Source organism: Chiloscyllium punctatum, chromosome 4, assembly GCF_047496795.1.
Source record: "Chiloscyllium punctatum isolate Juve2018m chromosome 4, sChiPun1.3, whole genome shotgun sequence".
Taxonomy (NCBI): Eukaryota; Metazoa; Chordata; class Chondrichthyes; order Orectolobiformes; family Hemiscylliidae; genus Chiloscyllium; species Chiloscyllium punctatum.
In genome coordinates, this window is record NC_092742.1 from 104,679,723 (window position 1) to 104,693,791 (window position 14,069).

The following is a 14,069-nucleotide window of genomic DNA, read 5'->3' on the forward strand; positions in this document are numbered from 1 at the left end:
TTCCAGTCAGACTGTGGATGTAAAAAGATCTGGTCCAGGCAAAACTAAAAGAACTGGTGATGGATGAAACAAAAGGATCATCACGGCCAGAATTGAAACTTTTTGGCATTGTATTAAGGGGAGCAAAAGTGATTGTTCCAAGAAAAGATCTCCGCCAGATGCTGGCTGAATTCTAGCAGAGCATGCAGAGATTTCCAAAATGAAGATGCTTGCGCGAAGTAATGTCTGGTGACCAGGATTGGATGTAGACATAGCCCCTTTGGTGGGGCAGTGCCCAGAGTGCCAATAAGGATAAACATTACTGCCAGCGGCTCCCTCATATTTGTGGAAGTGGCCAGGTAAACCCTTCATTCGGTTATATTTCGATTATGTTGGCCCTTTCATGGACCCAACGTTCCTGGTCATTGTGGATGCCCATTCTAAGTAGTTGGATGTGCATAAAGTTTCTTCATCAAATGCTGGGATGATAAAAAAGCTGTAAGCATCTTTTGCAACATATGGGCTCTGGGAAATGTTGGTCACAGACAATGGGTTATCACTTACTTTCGGGAATTTGATTATTTCCTATAGTCAGTTGATGGGTGACACAGTGGCTCAGTGGTTAGCACTACTGCCTCACAGCACCAGGGACCTGGGTTCGATTCCCGCTCCGGGCGACTGTCTGTGTGGAGCTTGCACATTCTCTCCGTGTCTGCGTGGGTTTCCTCCGGGTGCTCCGGTTTCCTCAACAATCCAAAGATGTGCAGGTCAGGTGAATTAGCCATGCTAAATTGCCCGTAGTGTTGGGTGCATTTGTCAGGGGTAAATATAGGATAGGGGAATGGTCTGGGTGGGTTACTCTTCGGAGGGTCGGTGTGGACTTGTTGGGCCGAAGGGCCTGTTTCCATACTGTGGGGAATCTAATCAAATGGCATTCAGTATATAAGGACAGCTCCATACCATCCAGACTTTGAAAATAGGCTTAAAGAATCAGCCTACAGCTTCACTGGATACGAAACTACTTTGGTTCCCATTTGATTATTGGGCCACCCCTCATGCAACTACAGAGATAGCACCAGCAGAGTTGCTCATGTTGAATAGACTCTGCACGAGGTTAAATCTGATTTTCCTGAACATGGGGGACAGGGTGAAATGGTATCAGGAATACAAATGTCGGACATAACACTATTCTAAGTGAGAAAGGCAGTTTAATTCAGGGGACAAAGTTTTGTCTCAAAACCTAGAAATGGCCTTGCATGGGATAGAGGTATGGTTGACATGAGGTCAGGTCCCATGGCATACAAAGTTCAGATAGTTGAGGCGGTCCTGAACAAGCACAAAAGCTGCAACTCACAAACAGGGAGGAGCAAAACATATCCAGTCCCTCAGAACAGCCGGAAAGGTTTTTGGAGCTCATTGGTTGTCCTTCTCCATCTGGCATTGAAGAAACGTTGGAGTCTAGGTGGACGTGGTAGATATCACAGCCTTGACGCCTTTACTGCCTGAAGAAGGGGAAGAATTTCTTCCAAGACGCTCCAGGCACAAGAGATGGATTATGGTCTGGTGCATACCACCTGTCTCTGGGGCTGTGTTGGAGGAACCGGACCCAGTGCGAAAACACTCCAGGAGAGGCTACAGACTTAGAAGGGGAGGGATGTAGTGATTGTAATGAAGTCAGCCAGCTGGACCTCAGAGAATATGAGTTCCCTGATTGGGCTATTAATCTAGTCCAATCAGGGAGCTCTGGCTGTCAGATATAAACAGGAATGTTCTGAGAGCTGGCTCCGAGGGAGCTGGATCAGTGTTAAGTGTAAAATGAAGGGTGACTTGGTAACAGAATACTGGTCACCAGGCTCTAAAGACTGAAAGTGGCCAACTACTCAGCAGCTAGCAAATCCAAAATTGACCGTACAAATGACTGATAGAATCACCAATAGGGAGATGGAAGGCTGCCTGCAGGGTATTCACTCTGGAAGGACAATGGAGCAGACTCAGGAATACAAGAATGAACCAATATCAGCAGCTGCTTCGAGTAAAACAGACGGAAAGTATCAGGAGCTGTGAACAGCAAGGTTACAGTTAACCTCTCCCTGTCTCCCCGACCATCTGAGTCAGTGTCTCATGAAAAAGCAACTTGGCAACTATTCACTGAGAACTGAAGATTTAAATTCTTCGACAAAACTGTGCATTTGATGTTGCATTTTAATTTTTTTTCACAGTTAGCAATAGAATTCTGCCTTCTATCACTTATGGACATCACGGGCCAAGCCAGTATTTATCGTCCATCCCTAAAAAAGAAAAATAAACAGGAATCTCCCAGCTGGTCCTTTGGTCCCTCCTCCTGGTTTTGTCGCTGACATCCAGAGAACGTTGGTCGACTTCTTCTGGGACAAAAAGATGCACTGGGTCGCTGCGCAGGTTCTGAGTCTCCCTATTGAGGAGGGCAGGCAGTCGCTGGTGTGCATCCGCACCCAGGCCGCGACGTTCCGCCTTCAGACCTTGCAGCGATACCCTTACATTGAGCCTCCTCCTAGGTGGTGCGCCCTGGCGACATTTTTTTCTGCCAGGTGCATAACCTCAACTACAACATGCAGCTCCTGTTCGTCGACCGTGACGGTTTGGAGGTCGCCCTCAGGATGCTGCCTGTCTTTTACCAGGACCTGATCATTGTCTGGAATATGGTCGAATTGCATCGTGCCTACCCTCCTGCAGGAGTAGCGGCTGTCGTCAGGGAGCCATTGCTCAGGAATCCGCACCTCCGTACTCGCGGGTTCGAGTGGCTGTCGGAGGGGAGGGCTGTAGTGGTGAGAGCGACCAGGGTCGGGGACGTGCTGGGTGCCGGGGGCCTGGGCTGGACGCTGCTGCAGGACATAGCGAGCAGGGCAGCGGGAGATGTCCAGTACGTGGCCACCGCCATCTGACGCCTTAAAATGTCAGTGATTGGACCCGACGTAGTGCACCAGTTGGAGGATATACAGGTGTGCGGTGGAATCCTGTCCGTGCTCACCCTTGCCCGGATGGAATTTCACATTGGCCCCAAGGTTCCGTAATTCCCTGGGAACCTGTGCCCCACAACCTGAGCCGCCTCCGGAATTTTAGTTTTGTCCCTTTTAAGGACGTAAAAAAGCGGGCCTCATATCGACTGCTGCTGCAAACCATCCACCTCTTCTCCCTCATCCATCACCCCGACATGCCTTGGCGTGCCCATTTGCCACCGGGCGGTGGAGGTCCCCAGTGGAGGGCTCTCTACGCGGGGGTCCTCCCCCTTTCTCTCGGGGATCTGGGGTGGAGGGTGCTGCATGCAGCGGTCCCCTGCAACCGCAGATTGTGGTGGTTCACGGATCCCAGCCCAGCTGCTTGTTCTGTGGCGCTGTGGAGTCCGTGGACCATGTACATATTGGGTGTGGGGGTTTGCACTCTCTTTTTGATTTTCTTAGCCTGGGTGTCTTTGGAGAAGGAGCACACGGTGTCCACCAACACCCTGGAGTTGTTCAGAGAGAGTTGGGCGCCGCAGGAAGTGGAGTGCATTATTTCCCTCTCCAACTCTATTTTGATTTAACCCCTGCCCTCCCCTTCACTGTTTGATCACACAGCATTACCCTTCGATGTGAAGGGCACTGCTTGTCACTGGCCACTCGGGTGTCTCTTTGCTTCCTGGGGGTGGAAACTGAATTAAGATTTGTGCTCCTTGTGTCTTTCACTGTGTCTCACACCTGCACACACACAACATGCGTGCTGGGGAAAAAATAAGCGCTACACCAGTTAGGCGGTAGTGTGGGGTAATAGAAAAAAACGAAGAAAAAAACTGAAAACAAAATAAACAGGAATGTCAGAAGTTCTGCTAACTCTGAGAGCTGGCTCTGAGGAAGCTGGACTCGTGTCAGGTACTATGCATGTGTAAACAAAGGGTGACTTGGTAATGGGATACTGGCCTCTGTGAAGTTATTTCACTAATGTCTACCATAATGCAACACAAAATGTATTATTCTGCTACTAATTGTGAAATAAACAGCGGGCAGGTAATTTCAAGTTTAATTACTGTTTGTTCAGGGGAATTTAGAGGTTTGGAATTTTCTTTTGAGAATCAGTGGGCATTATTTTAGAATTTATAATTGTGATAGATGTACATTTTTAATATATGATTAGTTGATTCCCGTGGTATTAAGTTGGATGATTGATTTTTGAAGATTTTATGGATATTTTAATCAACCTATTCAGGTCTGTTGGTCCATAATGTATCTCTGGAACTGTCATTGTTAAGTAAGTACAGGGTGATGTCAATTTAAGTTTAATTGGTGACTTGTCGAGGACATTGCAGATCTAACTATGCAGGTTATAGAATCACAGAAACCTCAGGGTCCAATAGAGGCCATTGGACACATCGTGTCTGCACCAACCCTCCAAGACCCACACTCCCACCTTATCACCGTAACCCATATTTACAATCAATAACCCACCTAGTATGCACGTGGAGAGGGAAAGGAGCAGTTACCATGGGAAGATATTTAATTGGAGAAAAGGAACTTATGACGCTATCAGACAGAAGTTGAGAAGTACAGACTGGGAGCAGTTGTTCCACAGAAAGGGCACAGCAGACATGTGGAGACTATTTAAGGAGCAGTTGTTGCGAGTGTTGCACAAATTTGTTTCTCTGAGACAGGTTAAAAAGGGGTAATTTTAAGAAGCCTTGGATGATGAGAACTGAGGAGCTTCTCGTAAAAAAGAAGAAGGCAGCTTACGTAAGGTGGAGGAAGCAAGGGTCTAGCACAGCTTTGGAGGATTTCAGGCTTGCTGGAAAGGAACTCAGAAATGGACTGAGGAGAACCAGGAAGAGGCACAAAAAGTCTTGGTGGAAAGGATTAGGGAGAACCCAATGGTATTTTACTCACAGAGTCATAGAGATGTACAGCATGCAAACAAACCCTTCAGTCCAACCCGTTCATGCTGACCAGATATCCCAACCCAATCTAGTCCCACCTGCTAGCACCCGGCCCATATCCCTCCAAACTCTTCCTATTCATATACCCATCCAAATGCCTCTTAAATGTTGCAATTGTACCGGCCTCCACCATTTCCTCTGGCAGCTCATTCTATACATGTATCACCCTCTGTGTGAAAAGGTTGCCTCTTTTATATCTTTCCCCTCTCACCCTAAACCTATGCCTCATATGTAAAGAATAAGAGAATGATCAAGGAGGAAGTAGGGCCAGTCAGGGATAGCATAGGGAACTTGTGCTTGGAGTCTGCGCAGATAGGGGAAGCCCTAAATGAATTTTTTGCTTCCACTTTCATGAAGGAAAAGGACCTTGTTGTGAATGAGAACTTTGAGGAGCTGGGAAATAGGCTTGAAAAGATCAAGATTGATTAAGTTGATGTGCTGGAAATTTTAACAAACATTAAGATTGATAAGTCCCCAAGGCCTGACCAGATTTATCCTAGGTTGCTCCGGGAAGCGAGAAAGGAGGTTGCTAAGCTGCTGGGGAAGATCTTTCCTTCCTCACTGTCCACGGGAGTAGTATCGGAGGATTGAAGGGATGCAAATGTTGTTCCTCTTTTCAAAAAGGGGAATAGGGAAATCCCTGGCAATTACAGACCAGTCAGTCTTACGTCTGTGGTCAGCAAGGTTTTGGAAAGGATTCTGGGCGATAGGATTTATGACTGTTTGGAACAGCGTAGCGGCAGTCAGCATGGCTTTGTGAGGGACAAGTCATACCTCAGAAATTTTATTGAGATCTTTGAGGAGGTGATGAGACATGTTGACAAAGGTTGAGCAGGGGATGTGGTGTAAATGGACTTCAGCGAGGCATTTGATAAAGTTCCCCATGATAGGCTCATTCATAAAGTCAGGAGGTATGGGATACAGGGAGATTTGGCTATCTGGATTCAGATTTGGTTAGCTGACAGAAGGCAGAGAGTGGTTGTAGATGGAATGTATTCTGACTGGAGGTCAGTGTTGAGTGGTGTCTCGCTGCACTCTGTTCTTGGGCCTCTGCTCTTTGTAGTTTTTATAAATGACTTGGATGAGAAGGTTGAGGGGTGGGTTAGTAAATTTGCCAATGACTCAAAGGTTGGAGGTACCGTTGATAGTATTGCAGGCTGCAGTGCGACATAGACAGGATGCAGAGTTGGGCTGAGAAATGGCAGATGGAGTTCAATCTGCGTAAATGCAAAGTGATGCATATTGGAAGATCAAACTTGAATGCTGAATATAGGATTAAAGATGGGATTCTTGGCAATGTGGACAAACAGTGGGATCTTGGTGTTCAAGTGCATAGATCTCGCCAAGTGGATAGGGTTGTTAAGAAAGTATATGGTGTTTTGGCTTTCATTAACAGTGGGATCAAGTTTAAGAGCCACGAGGTTTTGCTGCAGCTCTACAAAACCCTGGTGAGGCCACACTTGGAATATTGTGTCCAGTTCTGGTCGCCCTATTATAGGAAAGATACGGAGACTTTGGAGAGGGTGCAAGGAAGGTTTACCAGGATGCTGCTTGGATTGGAAGGCTTGTCTTACGAAGAAAGGTTAACTGAGCTCTGACTTTTCTCTCTGGAGAGAAGGAGGAAGAGAGGTGACCTGATCGAGGTATACAAGGTAATGTGAGGCATGGATAGAGTCGATAGCCAGAGACCTTCCCCCAGGGCAGAATTGACTGGCACGAGGGGTCATAGTTTTAAGGTGTTTGGAGGAAGGTATAGAGGAGACGCAGAGGTAGGTTGTTTACATAGAGGGTTATGAATGCATGGAATGCATTGCCAGCGGTGGTGGTGGAAACAGTCATTAGGGATATTTAAGCAACTGCTGGACATCCACATGGATAGCAGTGAATTGAGGGGTGCGTAGGTGAGGTTATTTTATTTTAGATTAGGAATACTCCTCAGCACAATGTTGTGGGCCAGTTCTGTGCTATACTTTTCTATTTTCTATGCTCCATGTTCTAAATTTTTTCTGCACTCTTTCCAATTCAATAACATCCTTCCAAAAGCAAGATGACCAAAAATCTGAACACAGTACTCCAAGTGCGGCCTCATCAACGTACAACTGCAACATAACTTCCCAACTTCTATAGTTAGTGCCCTGACTGATGCCAGTGTGCCAAAAGCCTTCTTCACTGCCCTGTCTATCTATGACTCCACTTTCAGAGAATCGTGCACCTTAACGTAAAGTTCCTGTGTTCCACTACACTCCTTAAGGCCCTATCATTTACTATGAAACTCCTACCTTGATTTGACTGCATAATGCAACACCTCGCACTTACCCATTTTAAACTAGCTTTCAGACTTTGAAAAGCCAGAGGTCCCTTTGCCCGCAAACAAACTACTCCAATCAATCCTTGCAAGCTCCTGTCTAATTCCATCAAAATTGACCTTGCCCCAATTTAGAACATCTTTGGCCCAAGGGAGAAGACCAGAGCATGCGATCGAAACCCACAAAGACACAGGGAGAACGATCAGTTGCAGGTTACCAGTTTGAATTATCTGTGATAAGTATGAGTGTGTATGTTACATACAGAGGAACCTTGATTATCTGGCATTTGATCATCCGAATTTCTGATGATCTGAACAAGTTGCAAGGTCCCGATGCTTGTCTAAACAGTATTATCCGGCATTCATTTAACCAAACAAAATACTCCCCGCCTGTGTCCTTCGGATAATCGAAGTTCCTCTGTACTAATATAGTGTGACAGTTTAATAGAATACTTTTTTAGAATAGTAGAGGTTTTGTAAACCAAGTATGACCTTTTCAGTAAATACTTGTATCAACTAAGCTTGTGTTATTTTAGACTGAGGATTTCCAAATGGGAGACAGTTCTTCAAGTGGGGTGACAAGCTCAGAGACAGAGGTAGCTGCTATGGAGTTCCAATAAGGTTGTGCAGCCTGCTGTCACTCGTCCTGCCAAGCCTGCTCTCACTGAGCCGGGGGTGGGGAGGGGGGTGGGGGGGGGGGGGGGGGGGGGGGGTCACAACAACTTTCAAACCTGAGTATGGGTGAAAGTGGAAAAAGGTTTGGGAGGCATTGTTTTCAACAGACAAGAATGAAAGACCTTCATTTTATGTGAAGCCTTTCACACCTCAGGATATCCCAAAGCACTGCAGAGAGAATGAAGTGCATTTAAATTGCTTTAATGTTGTATTGCAGGAAACACAGCAAGTCTCCCCTATGAGGAGCAAGGGATGCTGTTCAATGAGATAAAAATCAGTCAATTACATAAAACATAGAACATTACAGCACAGTACAGGCCCTTCAGCCCTCGATGTTGTGCTGACCTGTGAAATTAATCTAATTTACACTGTTATCCATCTGTATCTTCAATGCCCATTTAAATGCCCTTAACATTGGCGAGTCTACTACTGTTGCAGATAGGCTGTTTCTCGCCCCCTACTACTCTCTGAGTAATTCAAAGTCTGGTAGAAGATTTGTAGCTCGGGTGCTCGTTGTTGTGGTTCTGTTCGCCGAGCTGGGAATTTGTGTTGCAAACGTTTCGTCCCCTGTCTAGGTGACATCCTCAGTGCTTGGGAGCCTCCTGTGAAGCGCTTCTGTGCTGTTTTCTCCGGCATTTATAGTGGCCTGTCTCTGCCGCTCCCGGTTGTCAGTTCGAGCGCTCCACTGTAGTGGCCGGTATATTGGGTCCAGGTCGATGTGTTTGTTGATGCCATGGCACTCATCCACAGACTCTATCAACAAACACATCGACCTGGACCCAATATACCGGCCACTACAGTGGAGCGCTCGAACTGACAACCGGAAGCGGCAGAGACAGGCCACTATAAATGCCGGAGAAAACAGCACAGAAGCGCTTCACAGGAGGCTCCCAAGCACTGAGGATGTCACCTAGACAGGGGATGAAACGTTTGCAAAACAAATTCCCAGCTCGGCGAACAGAACCACAACAACCCTTTGAGTAAAGAAATTACCCCGACATCTGTCCTAAATCTACCACCCCTCAATTTAAAGCTATGTCCCCTTTTGTTAGCCTTACCATCTGAGGAAAAAGGCTCTCACTGTCCATCCTAGCTAACCCTCTGGTACATTATCTTGTACATCTTGATAAGTCACCTCTCAACCTTCTTCTCTCCAACGAAAACAGCCACAGTTCCCTTGTAAGACATTCCATCCATATCAGGCAACATCCAAGTAAATCTACTCTGAACCCTTTCCAATGCTTCCACATCCGTCCTATAATGCAGTGACCAGAACTTTACACAATACCCCAGGAGTGGCCTTACCAGTGTCTCATTCAGCTGAAGCATGACCTTGTGGCTCCGAAACTCAATCCCCCTACCAATGAACGCTAACACACTATATGCTTTCTTAACAACCCTATCAACCTGGGTGGCAACTTACAGGGATTTATGTACCTGGACATTGAGATCTCTCTGTTCATCTACACTGCCAAGAATTTTACCATTAACCCAATACTCTGCATTCCTGTTATTTCTTCCAAAGTGAACTACCTCACACTTTTCTGCATTAAACTCTATTTGCCACTTCTCAGCCCAGCTCTGCATCTTATCTACGTCCCTCTGTAACCCACAACATCCTTCAGCACTCTGCACAACTCTGCCTACCTTAGTGTCATCCGCAAATTTACTAACCCAATCTTCTATGCCCACATCCAGATCATTTATAAAAATAACAAACAGCAGTGGCCCCAAAACAGATCCTTGCGGTACACCACTAGTAACTGAACTCCAGGATGAACATTCCCCATTAATCACCACCTTCTGTCTTCTTTCAGCGAGCCAATTTCTAATCCAAACCACTAAATCACCTTCAATCCCGAAACTCCGTATTTTGTGAAATAGCCTACCGTGGGGAACCTTATCAAAAGCCTTACTGAAATCCTTATACACCACACCAACCACTTTACCTTCATCCACTTTTTTTGTTACCTTCTCAAAGAACTCAATAAGAACTCAATGTCCTTCACAAAACCTTGCTGACTATCTCTAATCAAATCATTCCTTTCAAGACAATTACAATCCTATCTCTTGTAACCTTTTCCAACAACATACTCACAATCAAAGTAAGGCTCACTGGCCTATAATTACCATGGTTGTCTGGACTCCCCTTCTTAAATAAGGGAACAACATTTGCTATTCTCCAGTCTTCTGGCACTACTTCTGTCGGTAATGATGACGTAAAGATCAAAGCCAAAGGCTCTGCAATCTCCTCCCTGGCTTCCCGGGGAATCCGAGGATAAATCCCATCTGGCCAAGGGTCTTACCTACTTTCAGATCTTCCAAAATTGCTAAAACCTCCTCGTTGTCAACCGCACTCCCATCGAACCTAGTAACCTATATCTCATGTTCTCACTAACATTCCCCTTTACCAATGTGAATACTATCGAAAAGAATTCATTAAGTGCTTCCCCTATATCCTCAGATTCCACACACAAGTTTCCACTATTATCTTTGATTGGCCCTAATCTTACTCGAGTCATTCTTTTATTCCTGATATACCTATAGAACCATATACCTTAGGGTTTTCCTTGATCCTATCCACCAACAACATCTCATGTCCCTTCCTGGCTCTTCTTAGCCCTCTCTTTAGATCTTTTCTGGCTACCTTATAACTTTCAAGCCCCCTAACTGAGCCCTGAGCCTATAGGATAAATATTGGCCTGGTATTACTATTTTGTGCTTTGGTGATGTGTAGAGATGACAGTCAATGAGTATGTGGTCCCAAGATCTACGACAATGCTATTAAAAATGTCATATCCTCATGGTTATAGGTTTCAGTTTCTGTGTGGCCTAACTGACTGCCATGAATGCTAGAGAGAATCCTGGTCTCCACTTACCACTTACCAGTTCAGCCCTTCCTGAAGCAGGGCTCATGCCTGAAATGTCGATTCTCCTGCTCCTTGGATGCTGCCTGACCTGCTGCGCTTTTCCAGCAACACATTTTCAGCTCTGATCTCCAGAATCTGCAGTCCTCACTTTCTCCTCCAATTACCAGTGTCAGGGATTTGTTTAAAATCCTCAAAGTGAAGAAGTGACCTCAGTGTAATGATGGCGTCTCTGAAAAGATGGTTCCCCTCAGTAGTGCCCTTAACAGGAGTGTCAGAGATATCTTATGGCTTAAAATTTTTGAATTGAATATAAACCCATTGAACTTCCTGAATGTTATGATTGAGGTACTGGGAGGTAACTAGGTGAATTTTATTTCTGAAGTAAAGTGGTTCATGCAGGTACAATTACAACATTTAAAAGACATTTGGACAGGTACATGAACAGGAAAGGTTTCAAAGGATATGGGCCAAGTTTAGTTTGGGAAGCCTTATCAGCATGGATAAGCTGAACTAAAAGCTCTGTTTCCATGCTCTTTGATTGGTGTGTGTATGGAATGAGCTGCCAGAGGTAGTTGTGGAAGTTGATATAATTACAACATTTAAAACACATCTGGATGGGCACATGAATAGAAATGGTTTTGTGTTGGCAATTGGGACTAGATTAATTTAGGATATCTGGTCGGCATATATGAGTTGGACTGAAGGGTCTGTTTCCGTGCTGTATAGTTCTATGACTCTCTGACTCAAATCCTACTTGGAGTTGTTTGTTAACTTTATTCCATGAATTATTTGTTCGTTTTATTCCATTATTTATTCTATCAAGTATTTGTCAGCACATTACAGGCTTGTCCTGCAGTGGTTGTATCTAGCAGATACAATCATGTTTTTCAGACTGTAAATGTGAACTCCTTGACTGAACATTGATTTCTCAGCTTATAAATATATGGTGTGACAGAGATTTGGTAATGCTTGAAAGACGATATGAAGAGTGACTCTGAAAAGTGACAGTAACTATAATCTGCCCAATCAAGGAGAAGATTTATATGGGTTACTTTAATTCACTCCACTTCAGGAATGTAATATCCTGAGGCTACTTTCCATTTGAGGAATGACGGGCCGTCTGCGAAGAGCAGAGGAAATTGCTTCCTGTTTATGTTTCAAAGTTTTCTGCAGCTTATTAACGCATAACTTCTTTCTTTTTCATCTCTGTATGCGTTAAATAGACTGGATCAGTCATACAGCTGCCTACAACTTTTCTTCCCCTTTTTCTCTGTAACTGGGTTCTTACAGCAGGCGTACAGGTTTAAAATGTGTTTGGGTTTGACACTTTAAGATCAACCTCTTTACTACTCGTACAAGGACACGCTCTGTCTTTCATACATATGGTACAAATGAATTTGTTTATTCTAAATGTGTACATACAAGTGTAAACCACAAACAGCTCAGAATGAGTTGTGCTAGCCACCTCTTCTCCACTGTAAGGTGAGCAACCCCAGCGTCTGCAGTCTCTCCACGTGCATGAGGTCACCGAACCCTGGTCAGTCTCCTTTGCACTCTCTCTCGATATCTTCACATCCTTCCTGAAGTGCAGTCCCCAGAATTAGGTGCAATACTCCAGATGAAACTGAATGTTACTATGGTAGTTTTGTTGTTGCAGTGGTTACATTACTGTGGTTGTTACATTGCTGTAGTGGTTATGTTGCAATCATTACATTGCTGCAGTGGTTATGTTGCTTCGGTTGTTATGTTGCTACAGTGGTTATGTTGCTGCCATCGTTATGGTGCTGCAGTGGTTATGTTGCTGCCATCGTTATGGTGCTGCAGTGTTTGTTTTTGCAGTAGTTGATTTGCTGCAATCCAACAATGTTGTACTTGTTATGTTACCTTAACATTCTTGCTTTTGGACTCTCTGCTCCTTTATAAAGTCAGAGAACCTGTGTATGTACAATGTATATTTATTTTCGCGGCCTGTCTTGCCACCTTCAAATATCTCTTTTGAACTGTGTGTTTTTCTTTACCCAGAGAGTGGCTACAGTATAAGCTTACTTGAGAGTTTCCACTATCGTGGATGTCCTGTTTATAGATAATAGCTGTGTAGCCAATCGTTCACTATTGCATTTGTACAGCCATCACTAATTTGATTCCCCCCTCTCCACATGGGTTGGCTGGTAGAAGATTCATGGTCTGAGGACTCCTCATAAACTCATTCTAAATATAAACCATTCAGCCTGTGCCAGCTTCTTTGAAAAAGTAATGCGATTAATCCCACTCCATGCTTTTGCTCGACTACCCCACGGTTATTTATTTTTAACAATTTATTCAATTTCGTCTTGATAGTTGCGACTGAATCTCAGGAAGTGTATCACAGATCATCGAAAGTACTGGTTCAGAACCTCTGATCAGTATCAGAAAACGCAATGTCCAGTCCCAAATGGACAATGAAATGCACACTTATTCTTAGAGGAGTTCTCCGCAGGAGTGACCAACCCAGGAGCCACCCTGAAGCTGCCTGATCCCAGTCAGGAGGCCCAGCAGTTGAGCAGTGAGGGCAATCAGCTTTGAAACTACACCCTGTTACTCAGAGCAACCCCTGGCCTGATCCAGGATTAAAAAGTCCTGAACATCTTTCTCAATATTTAAGGGCAGTGGAGGTGGGGTGTGGGGCAGGAAGGGGGGGGGGCAAAGTAGGGATGCAGGTGAGTAAGGGATAAAGAAACAGTTCAGTGGGGGGGGGGGGGGGGGGGGGGATGGTAGGGAGTCAGGTGAGTGTGGGGATAGGGATATAGATCCGCGGGGTGTAAGGAGGCAGGTCGGTAAAGGGGTAGGGAGGCAGGTGGGTGAGGAGGTAGGGAAGGAGGTGAGTCATAGGATAGAGAAGCAAGTGGGTAGAGTGTCAGTCAGTATCCTTTTTCAACACCTGCCACAAGACTCTGTGAGGAAAACTGTTGATTCATTCATAAGGTTTAAACTGGACAATCTTCTAGCTTCATTCCCTCATGAAATCAAACTGAGACTAAGCCTTGCCTATGATCCTCATAGCAAATGGTGAAGATGGATTTTTCACTGTTTACAGTGCAGGCCTCTGACCATCCTCTCTTGGTGAGCCTCAAACTACCCATTCGTTCCAAGCCACAATGAACTCTCAGAAAACACCAATATAAAAGCAATTGCAGCATTCAAAAGACATCTGGATGGGTATATGAATAGGAAGAGTTTAGAGAGACAAGGGCCAAGTGCTGGCAAATGGGACTAGATTGTATAAGGATATCCGTTCGGCATGGATGAGTTAGAACGAAGAGTC

At 45.1% G+C, this 14,069-nt stretch overlaps 1 protein-coding gene across 4 annotated transcripts in view; it reads left to right on the forward strand.

Moving 5' to 3' along the window:
- The window catches only part of LOC140476609 (BRD4-interacting chromatin-remodeling complex-associated protein-like), a 110,646-nt gene that overhangs the window by 9,494 nt on the left and 87,083 nt on the right, over positions 1-14,069 (forward strand). The window lies entirely within an intron of this gene.